Genomic DNA, 11611 nt, shown 5'->3' with positions numbered 1-11611 from the left:
AGACTCTCAGTTGGGAAATCCAACACAAATGCGTCTTTCCCAGCTGATTTCTGCTGGATACTGTAAGCCTCTGATTTATGTTAGCTTTGTTTGCTTTTTCAGTCAGGCTACTCAGGTTGTCTCTGCTGGATGTTGCAAGCACCTGAATTGATGTTTTGTTATTTGCTGCTTCTATCTGCTACTTGACATTTGTTCTTTTACTTTTGCTTGCTCCATGCTTAATAAACTCACTCATTTGAAAGAAATAGTATGACTATTGTAGAACAATCTCTGTACAGAACATACATACATATGTGTGTGCAGGTACATGTGTCTGTTTGTGCCCATACTTATGGAGGCCAGACGTTGATGTCAGGAGTCTTCCTCAATTGTTCTCCACCTTAATTTTTGAGACAGAGTCTCTCAATGAAACTTGAGCTCAGTGATTGGCTGGACTGCTGTCCTTTGAGTCCCCAAGATCTTCTTGTTTCTACTTCTAAGTCTTGGGGCTACCATATGGGCTTTCTATGTGGGTACTCAGGATCAGAATTCAGGTTACATGCTTGTGCTGACTGAACCATCTCCCCAGTCCTTGTTTTTGTTTTTGTTTCAAGATAGAGTTGAGTTACGCTTCCTAGGCTAGCCTTAAATTCCTGATTCTACTACCTCTTGAGTACTGGAATGACAGGAGTGCATTACCAAATGCAGCTTGCCATGGTCTTATAAATAGTGAACTTTTTTAAAAAATTTAACTTTCATGTTTACTGCTTAGTCTAATGCCTAAAATGTGTATAAAGCATGCATCTCTTTGATAATGTTCAAGTTTTCAAATGCAAATTGCAATATATTTATAGTTTTCAATCAACACTAATTTGAAATTTTTCTTAAAATTTTTGTTATTTTTACCCAAATATGATTATTTATTCATCATGGCACAAATCCAAAAGGGAAACTCCTAGCTCTATGTTTCAGATTCATCAGTTTTAAACCTCTACAATGAACTGACAGTCTCTTACATTTTAAAGACTTCAAGGAAATACAATCTCACAGCCACCTTTGTTAGCCTGTGCCTTTATTTAAGAATTTCTAGTGTTACAAATATTCTATATGTTTAACATAAACATTTCAGTTCCAAATAAACACCATTCACCAACAACAGAATCATGATGTATCAGTTGATATGAGCACCTACTGTGTTTCAGCCTGACTTAAAAAGCCCCTGACTCTTTATAAAATTTTTATAAATAACTGTAAAATGCTATTTTCATAAAGTTCTAGTTACTCAACTTTACCAAATTTTGGATGGAATGAATTATATATATATATGATATATATTAATGAGTGATATATAAACTTTATTCATAAACTTGAATGCTCTTTGGTTAAGTTAGGTCACCTCCTATGGATCAAGATCTACAAACCTGCACTCATGGATGCTTAATCTTTTACTACGGATGCTTAACAAATTCTTTAGTAACAGCATTAAGTACAATTTAACTTGGCAAACTATCTTTACTGTTTAATGTTATTGAATATGAGCATATTCTGTAAGCTTATTTCCAATCTTTTAACCACTTTTCCATAATGTCCTAATTACTCAGCATCATCAATGAGGTTTAAGACCTGAATTAATGAATGCAACAAAACCAGCCTTTAGTCCCATTAGTGTATGGACAGATTAAAAAGAGGGAAATCAATGTCCTTGTATTCATCATTCTGAAATCTGCAAAATCAACTTTGCTATTTCTAGCTTTTGGTATTTCCTCTCAGATGCTTAATAAATTTGATTGCTGTGATGCCACTTTTACCATAGTTTACTCTGTCTCCATGTAAGGCAAGCGATTACTTCACTTTATCTTAGTCCTTTGAGTTCTTGAAGCCCCAGGGATGGAACTCAGAGCCTTCTGCATGCCAGGAAAGCTCTCTACCAGTGACCTACATTCTCAGTCACACTTAGAATATTCAGTATTTTGATTTCCTCCTCTATCTCTGTGTGTTCCATTCCCTCTCTTGTCTCATTCTATTCAATTAATTTCCCTCTGCCTTCTTAACTACTTCTCACACGTTTTACATTTTGGAAGATAAATTCAAATTTTGGAAATATTTGATTTTTTTCCACTTTTTTTCTCAGAATAATGAGTGGGTTTAAAATTATTTAAGATATCATAAAAATATCTAAAACATAAAATAAAGACCAATCAAACAAAGCCAAAATAAATAAGGAAGGGGGTGGCAAATCATTAAATAAGATGACTGAGGAACTGGGAGGAAGTGGACTATAGAAGACTTGTCAAACAAGGCAACCCTGGATTGGACAGTATTAGAGTTTCCAGGCAGACAAAAGAAAAAAAAAACATATTCAGTTAGACAGTATGCATTGGTTAATGAGAGGAGACATATATGCTTCACTTTCTAATGTGAGATTGATCCAAAGTCTCTGCTGTATAGAATGGTTTACAATTGTTCCTTAACATGACTGATTACAGACATACTCTAGAACTTTATTAATGTTTTAAGATATATGGAGTGGTTGCATGGTGCCCAGCACCATGGTAGATGGGAGATACATGCAGGGAAGAGCAAGGAACATATTTTCCCTAAAGGAACTTATTCTCGAAAAAGGAGAAATAACAGTAACAATGATATTAATAATGCTGTGAATTGTGTAATAGTTGAATCCTTTATGAGATGCAAAAATAATAACAAAGAAACAGCTTAATTGATAAGGTAGAAGAAGAAAGAGCTGTGAGCAGGCAGAACAGAGTGGCTGCTGGCAATGACTTTTGGGATGAGGGGATCGGGAAGAATTTGTAGGGCAGGAAGGAAAAGGAAGCAGACTGGAGATATTAGGAGTTGCTGAAATTCAGGGTGAGCCTGGACAGTAGTTTACACACTTACACTGCTGAGCTTAGAGAGAGGAAGCCCAGGCTAGGCATGCACCATGCTCACGAGCTTAGAATTTCCTCTCTGTGATGAGGACCTGAAGGTTATAAACCAGGAGAAGGGATGATTAGATTTCATTTTGGTGACACTGTGGAAGACAGAGGCTAAGCCAGAGGCAGGGAAATGAGGTGGGAGGATCTCTTGACTCATGTAGGCCTGTGACAGTAGGAATAGAACAGAAAGGACTCTGATGAGCACTCCATGTTCACATTCACCCTCAGCTCCATCCCAGGACCTGCCTGCGTTCTTCATGAGAGTTTTTTTTTCTTCTTCTGTACTTCAGAATGTAACTGTTGTGTGACTCTATTCCTGGGGAGATGTAAACAAATGTCTACTCACCTCAGATAGGGAACTGATGACAGACTAAAGTAAAGACAGCACCGAAATCCAGCTTGGTGAACGATTTACTTACAGAAACAGAAATAATTCAAAGACAGTTGTATGAACAAAGCCCAGCCAAGCACAGGTGACAACTCACAAAAGCAGGAAACTTCGAGTGCACTGCACAACCTCCAGGCGGCTCAGCAGGTTGGAGAGTGTCTTTTCCAGTAGCTCAGTTGGTCTGAAACTTTCAGGGAGCTCACCTTGTCTGAGAGTCTTATAGGCAGCTCAGTTGGTTCCTGCCTCTTCCAAGCACCTTGCTTGGTCTGAGTGTCTCTCAGTATCTTTTAGGGCATTTGTATGCTGGGGAGCGAGGGACCTGTGACTCTGGTCAGTTGAGGGGACTTCCCGAAGCCATTGAATTGTTTACTTCCTGAGCTTGAGCTTCCCTGGAGGATGAAATGTTGAACCTGCCCTTAGAGCAACCTGTTGTTTTGCCTCCTTTTAAAACCCTGTTGTTTCCCCTTCCTTTTAACATCCTGAATCTTAATGAGTTTCCCTCCAAGATGGAATGTCTAACCTGGGAGGAAATTGCTGCACAACAGTATCATTGGCTTGTCCCAACCCCATATGACCCTCTAAACTGGAAGAGAATCTGGATGTGGAAGCATTCATTTCCAGGGTCTTCCATTGACCACATTTGGGATTTCCTGATGATCCAGAGAAAAATTTGTCCACAGGTTCTAAGCTTGCTGAGTGTAATGGCTGCTGTTCCTTCACTGAATTGATATTTCAGAAATTTAGCCCAGTGTTTTCTAATTTCCTTACTAATTTTATATATAAAATAAGAGAAGTAGTAGCTCATATTTTTATAGGGGACAGTATAATTTTTTTTTTTTTTTTTGTGACAGGTCTCCCCACCTGCAAGTCACTATGTGGACTAGGCAGGCCTGAATTTCACAGAGAACCGCCTGCCTCTGTCTCCTCAGGGCTGGGATTAAAGTTATGTGCCATGCTTAGGAGGGATAGTATAATTTTAAGGCAAAATAGAGTAAATGAAAGAAGTCATGAGCTGCTCTGGGCTCCTGAGGCTTTGAAAGTAGTAATTCCTAAAGCTGAAGCAGCAAAACTCAACAATTTGCTAAAACACTGCCATATGAGAAAAAAAAAATTAGGACCAAGGAATCAGTGCATTACCAGCATATAAGACTATTCATTGGCCCTTAGATGGTACCAAGTTTTATGTTATTGCTAATATGAAGCTGATAATAATTTCTGATTTTTCAGTGCATGGCAAGTATATTTACTTCTTACATGCTTTATACATTGGTGATAAATATTACCATAAACAGCCTAGGCTTCTTAAACATATTTTATTTATTTCAGAGACATGTATTCAGCCTTGAACTTTCACTATTTAGAACTTGTTCCAAATGACACTCATATGTGCCCCATGCAAATAAATTCAAACAATATCATGAATGCTTCTAGCTCTGAATCTTATAGCTTAACAGTTTGATTCACAATATTTATAGCTGACATGAGATTTGGGAACCAAAGTATCTTACTTAATTCCAGTGGTCTAGTAACACTGTCCTCTGAAGAGCTATTTAAGCCTATCAGATTCTCTTCCTCTTTTAGAAACTGCAGATCTAATCAGCTTGCAGGCTTGTGCTCCACCCCTTGAATCAGCCTGGTGGATAAGCACTAGCTTTGCAGAGTTCTCCATTGCTCCAAGAAGACCAGGCCTTGGTTTCTTCTTAACCAAGCCCGCCAATCTTGAATTTTGAAGGGATCAATGAAGAATATTCAGATCAGGAAGACTCTACAAATGACAGGATTTATTTCACAGCTACTGGTAAATTTGGGGGATTTAACGATGACACACAGGACTTCATGTAAAATTGAATGTACATTCCTCATACTCTTAAATTAACTTACAGATATTTTGTTTATACATGCATCTCTAAAACATGTGAGGTAATGTGATATATGAAAAATATTTATCTAATCCTCTGACGTCTTTCACATAAAACACTATTCATTTTCAAGTGCTTAATCTTATGTATTGAAAAAAGCTAGCAAAGCTCTCCCAGGGGTTTCTGAACTTATATTTAGCTTTGACAAATTAATTGAGAAAGGATTAGTCAATACATGGCTTTAAAACTCATCAGTAATTCCAATTTCCCTTTAGCTAATGCTGGAACATCCCAAAGGCAGGGTTATCAACTGGACATTAAACAAACTGTCTATGATTTGTTTCAGAATGAAATTCTATTTTGTTGATTAAATGAGATTCACCACAATTTTCATATTTAAAAGCATCAGGTGAGAGAGTAAGCTAATGACTGACCAAAGGCTAAACCTTCATGTTTTAGTCCAGGGGTGTCCAACGCTTTGGCTTCTCTGGGCTACATTGGATGAAGAATTGTCTTGGGCCATTAGCCAGTGGTCATAACTATGGCTAGTTGGTCATAAGCCAAGGAGTTTGCCATCACAGCTAACCATGTACCTACCAAAAGGGAGAAAATGTCATCATTTGGCTGTACCTGGCACATACTATATAGGGAACCTGCAACCTCTTTTCAGCAGAGTGTAGCTGAGAAAGCAGAAAGGTGTTTAGGCTGCAGGAACAGATGAAGTCTTCTCTGAACATCTGTTTCTTATTGAGACAGCAATTACTGGATAGCTGAGAGGGGATCCAGGGAAGACACCCTAACCTACTGCAGCCTGAATATTTCAGCTGAACCATACGTTCATATGTAGCGGAGGACTGATATTTCTTATGTTCTCAATGTTTAGATTTCTTTGCTTGTCAAAAAGACATCTAGGAATCTCTGTTGGCCAAACACATCACTGAATACTGCATAAGTGAAGGAAAGTCTCTATTGTGTGAAGAGAAGTGCATCGTAAACTTTAGCTGTGCTTTAGTTTCTCTGGGAGTCTTTCTGGGAGTAAATAAGTATTATGGTCAGTTTAGTACCCTGCCATTCATGGTCCCAAGGAAAGAAAGTAGTAGTGTCACATTGGAAAAGTAGCATATGTTTTCCAAGTAATTACATATTCTGTGTCTACTATTAAAAAAATGCAGGTGTGAGTTTTTGAACAGTGGCCAAGGACAATGTGCCCGACTGGCAGCAGTTCCTAAGTGAGTCATGTTTCACTGTCTGTCAGTTTTTATAACTGTTTTCACTACTAATTTAGTCCTGTGATGCAGTGTGCAATTAGTTCTATTATGGAAGCAGCTGTCTTCAGTTTTACAATGGTGCTTTCCCCTTTGGCTTGAACAGAACTTGTTGTGGTTCTGCTGATGTAATGATGGGAGTTGTAAAGTGGTACCTAGATGAACCACAGTGGGTCAGGATCTTCCATGGACACAGCACTCTTGCTTACTCATTATGACTCTAATGAGGCCTTACACAGCTCAGAGACTCACAAAGGAAGCTACCACTGGGAAGACAAGTCCTGTGGAGATGGGTGAGCAGCCCCTGCTCCCTTGTGATGCTGTTGGTTATATTCTATTTGTATATGACATGTTAGGGCAAAGTTGAGGTGGGGAGGTAGGTGAATGAAAGTTGTATTTGGTTCACTTTCAAACATTCAGTTATAATGATTTTGAGAACCAAGACAAAGCCTGAATACATCAAATACCAGCAATATGAACAATAAGAGAAAGGGACCTACTGTTCCCAGCTAGCAGGGATATGAATATATGCTTTGGCTTCGGCTCTTTATAAGTGCAGCACCTATCCTTCCAGCAGTTTCCATGCTTTTTATTCTCAATTTCAGGTCCCTTCTGATACTTAGCATTCTCCAGCAGAACTAGAACAATGACTATCCTGAGTCTCTAAGTAGAGTCAATGTGTGAGCTTTCCTTTCCAAGAACAACTCTTTATCACATCTTTAAAGAATTTGATCCTTAAAATGATCTTTTTTGGCATCACCTGGAAGCCTGTTAGAAACAATCTATGACCTTACCCCAGACCTACTGCTCAAAATTTGCATTTTAACAATATCCTCAGGCAAATCATATGTAAATTAAGTGGAAGGAGCTCTATATTAGGATTTTTTCCTTAAAATAAGTCTGGAAAGACATACAAAATTTGAAGAATGGGAGAGGGGAAGTAATTGAATACAACACTTCTGAGACCTGTACAACCTGCACAATTGTACTACAGCTTTGGTAGTAAAATAATGATTTTCTGCACTCCAAAACCTCTACTCTAAAATACAAGGAAAATGATAAGGCAAGATGGCAGAATAGTTCTCTGGCTTCACTACCCCCCATGGATATCCAACTGGCAATTATCTACAAGTAAGAATACCATGGGCTACTTACTATACCAGGCCCAGGAATGAAGCCAAGCAGAGCTGAGAAAGACTGTGATCTTTGAACATGCCACCCTTTCCTGAAGCAGAGGGTTCTCCTGGACATGGTTTCTACTGTGGGAAAATAGTTAGAGGCAGTCATTCACCTTCCCCACCATTCTCATTCTTCAGTCTTTCATAGGAGGTCCAGTTCTGTCTCACACCACTGGAACTACTGGAAGTATTGGCAGGGTTAGAGCACCTGAGAGCAACTGGCAGAGTTAGAGCACCTGAGAGCAACTGGCAGGGTTAGAGCACCTAAGAGCAACTGGCAGGGTTAGAGCACCTGAGAGCAATCAGAAACCAGCAAGGGAGGCAGGGCTGACAGGAACCATCATGCAGATCTTGGTGGTTGCTCTGCATTCTGGCCAATGGTGCTATACCAAAGAATGGCAATGGTGCTCTAACTAATTGCATCATGCTGTAGGAAACATCCAGGGCACTCTCATAAAATCTTTGAATCAAGAGGTAACTGTAGGTCAGCAAGTACAAGTGGTAGGAACATATAGCTCTATCAATATTAGTGCAGAAGTGATTCAACTAAGACCCCGTGCTTGTGTTAAGTCTTGCTCAGGCCAGAAAGAAACTGTAGGTAATTACTCATGAAGGAATCACTGGCCCTGCTCAAACATAGAAAAGTGACCCAAGCCCAAGAGCTCTTACTTTCTCAGGCCAGGAGGCAACTTCAGGTTAGTGATTAGCTACAGAAAAAAATGACTGGTCCCACTGCAGAATGGCCTCACCAAACCCTGGTGTTCTGCTTAAGACTACCCTAGGTCAGGAGGCAAACCAAATCCCAATACACAGGTATCTTCAATGTCTAACTCTGCCCATCCCATGTGGTCAAGAAGCAACCCCAGCCTTGGAGCCCATTATACAGCCTTGTCAAACTATAGATTTCAAATAGCCATACTTCTCAGCTAAGTATGACAATCTGAAATTCTTGCCTTCAAAGGCAATCACAGAGCCCAGTCAACATCATCTGATGGCAATGTCTGGGCAGTGGTCTTACCAGATAATGGAGAACAGCCAGCATTACCATTTGACCCCAGCAGTAGAAATCAACACAAAGATTTGGTTGTTCAAGGTTGTCACCAGCCCATCCAGGCTAGACTAAATAGTAAAGGTCCATTGTCACCAAACAGTGCTTGAAAAGGCTGGAAGAGATGATCATCACCTCTTATGTACAGGCATTGAGGACAGGGAATTATAAAAAATCAGAGTCAGAGAAGCAAAAAGCAAAAGGAATGAAAATGGCTTACCAAAACTACAGGCACTGTCAAGTGAACTAACCTTCATATGAGGGAGAAAAGGGTGGGCAAAGGGATAGAAGGACATTAAAGTCCTAAGGACTAAAAATTTCCTAGATCCAAAAGGGGAAATGAGCAGAACAGAATATGCAGGGGTCACCAGTCAAGGTCAGCCTCAAAAGGAGTTCATCAAACATGTCATAATTAAATCATAAAAAAGGTCAGTGGCGCTCTCTCCTACCCACAGGACGCTCTCTGGAACAAATCCAGTTCCTCAGGGCAGTCCCCAGGAGTCCTTGGGGCCTCTTCCTGCCAAATCTGCCTTTGCATCTCTGGGCGGCACGGCCACCAGCTGCCCTAGACCAGCAACTTTCCTGGGCCAGGCTACCAGGCCAGTACAACCCCCAAACACCTAAGGCCAAAATCGTTCCTGGAGGGATCCAGACCTTAGGAGAAAGCTTGAAAACATCTGACCCTCATCAGAATTGGGCCTCTGTGGGAACTCCTGAAGACAAAAGCAATCCAGCCACTCCAATTTAAAATCAAAAGAGAGAACTGGAAGCTTAGACTAACCAGTTTTTCATGCCCAAAAAGTAAACGACAAACACACATAAAGTTCACAAAAAGAAGCAGACCTAAACTTGAAGGCCTGAGTCTCACACAAGAATCAGAAACTACAAAAGAAATTTACATGTCAAAATCACAGAGAAAAAATAATAACATGAAAAAAAAAATAACATATCCCCACCAAATACCAATAGTCTTCTAGAGGAGTAGAATGAGAACCCCCTAGAGATAATACAGGGCATGGAACTCAAAAGAACAATTATAAACATGATAAAAGAATTCAGTGAATTTAAAGAACACACAAAAAAAGAAATCAAAGAATTGAAGGAAGATAGAGATAAACTTCTGAATGAATTCAGAAAAGAGTTAGCAATATTGAGGAATACTCAGGCAGAAATGAAGAAGGAAGTGAAACACTCAGTAAGCCAAATACAAATGACAGGAGAAAGCCTCACCAATAGGATGAATGAAATGGAAAACAGAGTATCAAGACTGGAAGATAAAGTGGACAATTAGACCACTCAAGCAAAGATTATGAAAAATTTAAGAAATTACAAGAATAAAATATGCAGGAATTGTGTGACACCAAAAAAGATCAAACTTATGAATCATAGGCATACAGGAAGGAGAAGAACAGGATAATGATATAGCCCAGAACTTCAACAGGATTTTAGAAGAAAATTTCCCAAAATTAAAGAAAGCATGCCTATACAAATACAAGATGCAAAAAAGAAGAAATACACAAGACCAGAAAAGAAACTTTCCATGGCACATCATAGTAAAAACAGTAAACATACAGAACAAAGAGAGAATGAGACAATACTGAAAGCTGCAAAAGAGAAACAACAAGTCACATATAATGGAGAACCCATTAGGGTTACAGCTAACTTTTCAGTGCAAACTACAAAAGCCAGAAGAACCTGGACCAAAGTATTCCCAGTTTTAAATGATCACAGATGCCAACCCAGATTACTATACCCAGCCAAAATGTCTACTATAGTCAAAGGGGAAAGAAAAATCTTCCATGACATAAATAGGCTGAAGGAATTCATGTCCACAAAACCAGCCCTACAGAGAGTTCTGGAAGCAATACAAAGAGCTGAAGAAAGGAATGACTATACCCAAGGGAAAGCAGAAAGAAATCCAATGAAAGTATAACTGTAGAAAAGTATAGCTATATCAAGAATGTAAACCGAAAAATGACAGGATTCAATACTTATCTTTCATTAATAACTTTAAAATATTAACGGACTGAACTCCCCAGTCAAAAGACACAGACTATGTGAATGGATTAAGAAACAAAACCCATCTTTTTGTTGTCCACAAGAAACTCATCTCACTTTCAAGGACAGACACTATCTCAAAGTGAAACGATGGAAAAAAATATACCAAGCAAATGGCACTAAGAAAAAAGCAGGTGTAGCAATTGTAACATCTGACAAAATAAACTATAAAGTAAAACTAATCAGAAGAGATAAAGAGGAGAACTTCATTTTGATCAAAGGAACAATGAATCAAGAAGATATTACAATCATGAACATATATTCACCAAACTCTGGTGCACCAAACTTCATAAAAACAATAGTATGGGACTTTAACACTGAGATTCATCCCAACTCATTAATACTAAGAGACTTCAATACCCCACTGTCTCCATTAGATAGGTCAACAGGGCAGAGAGTTAACAGCGAGACATCTGAATTAAACAATACCATATATCAAATGGATCCAACAGACATCTACCGAGTACTCCACCCAAGCACCAAAGGACATACTTTCTACTCAGCACCCCATGGAACCTTCTCCAAAATTGACCATATACTGGCGCACAAAACAAACCTCAACAAATACAAAAATATTGAAATAATTCCATGCATTCTATCGGACCACAGTGCAATAAAGCTTACAATCAACACTGGAGGAAGAAGCTCTAATAACCACATAAACACAAAGATTAAACAACACACTCCTGAATGATGAATTGATCAAAAGAGAAATTAAGAAAGAAATAGAAGTATTCCTTGGACTAAATGAAATGAACAATATAATACAACAAAACCTCTGGGACATTCTGAAAGCGGTCATTAGAGATAAGTTTATAGCTCTAAGTGCCTACATCAAAAAATCGGAAAGAACACAAATAAATGACTTAACACTGCAACTCAACACACTTGAAAAGCAAC

This window comes from Nannospalax galili, unplaced genomic scaffold, assembly GCF_000622305.1.
Source record: "Nannospalax galili isolate Female #2095 unplaced genomic scaffold, S.galili_v1.0 scaffold187, whole genome shotgun sequence".
NCBI classification, from domain to species: domain Eukaryota; kingdom Metazoa; phylum Chordata; class Mammalia; order Rodentia; family Spalacidae; genus Nannospalax; species Nannospalax galili.
Note: the sequence above shows the minus strand (reverse complement) of the source record.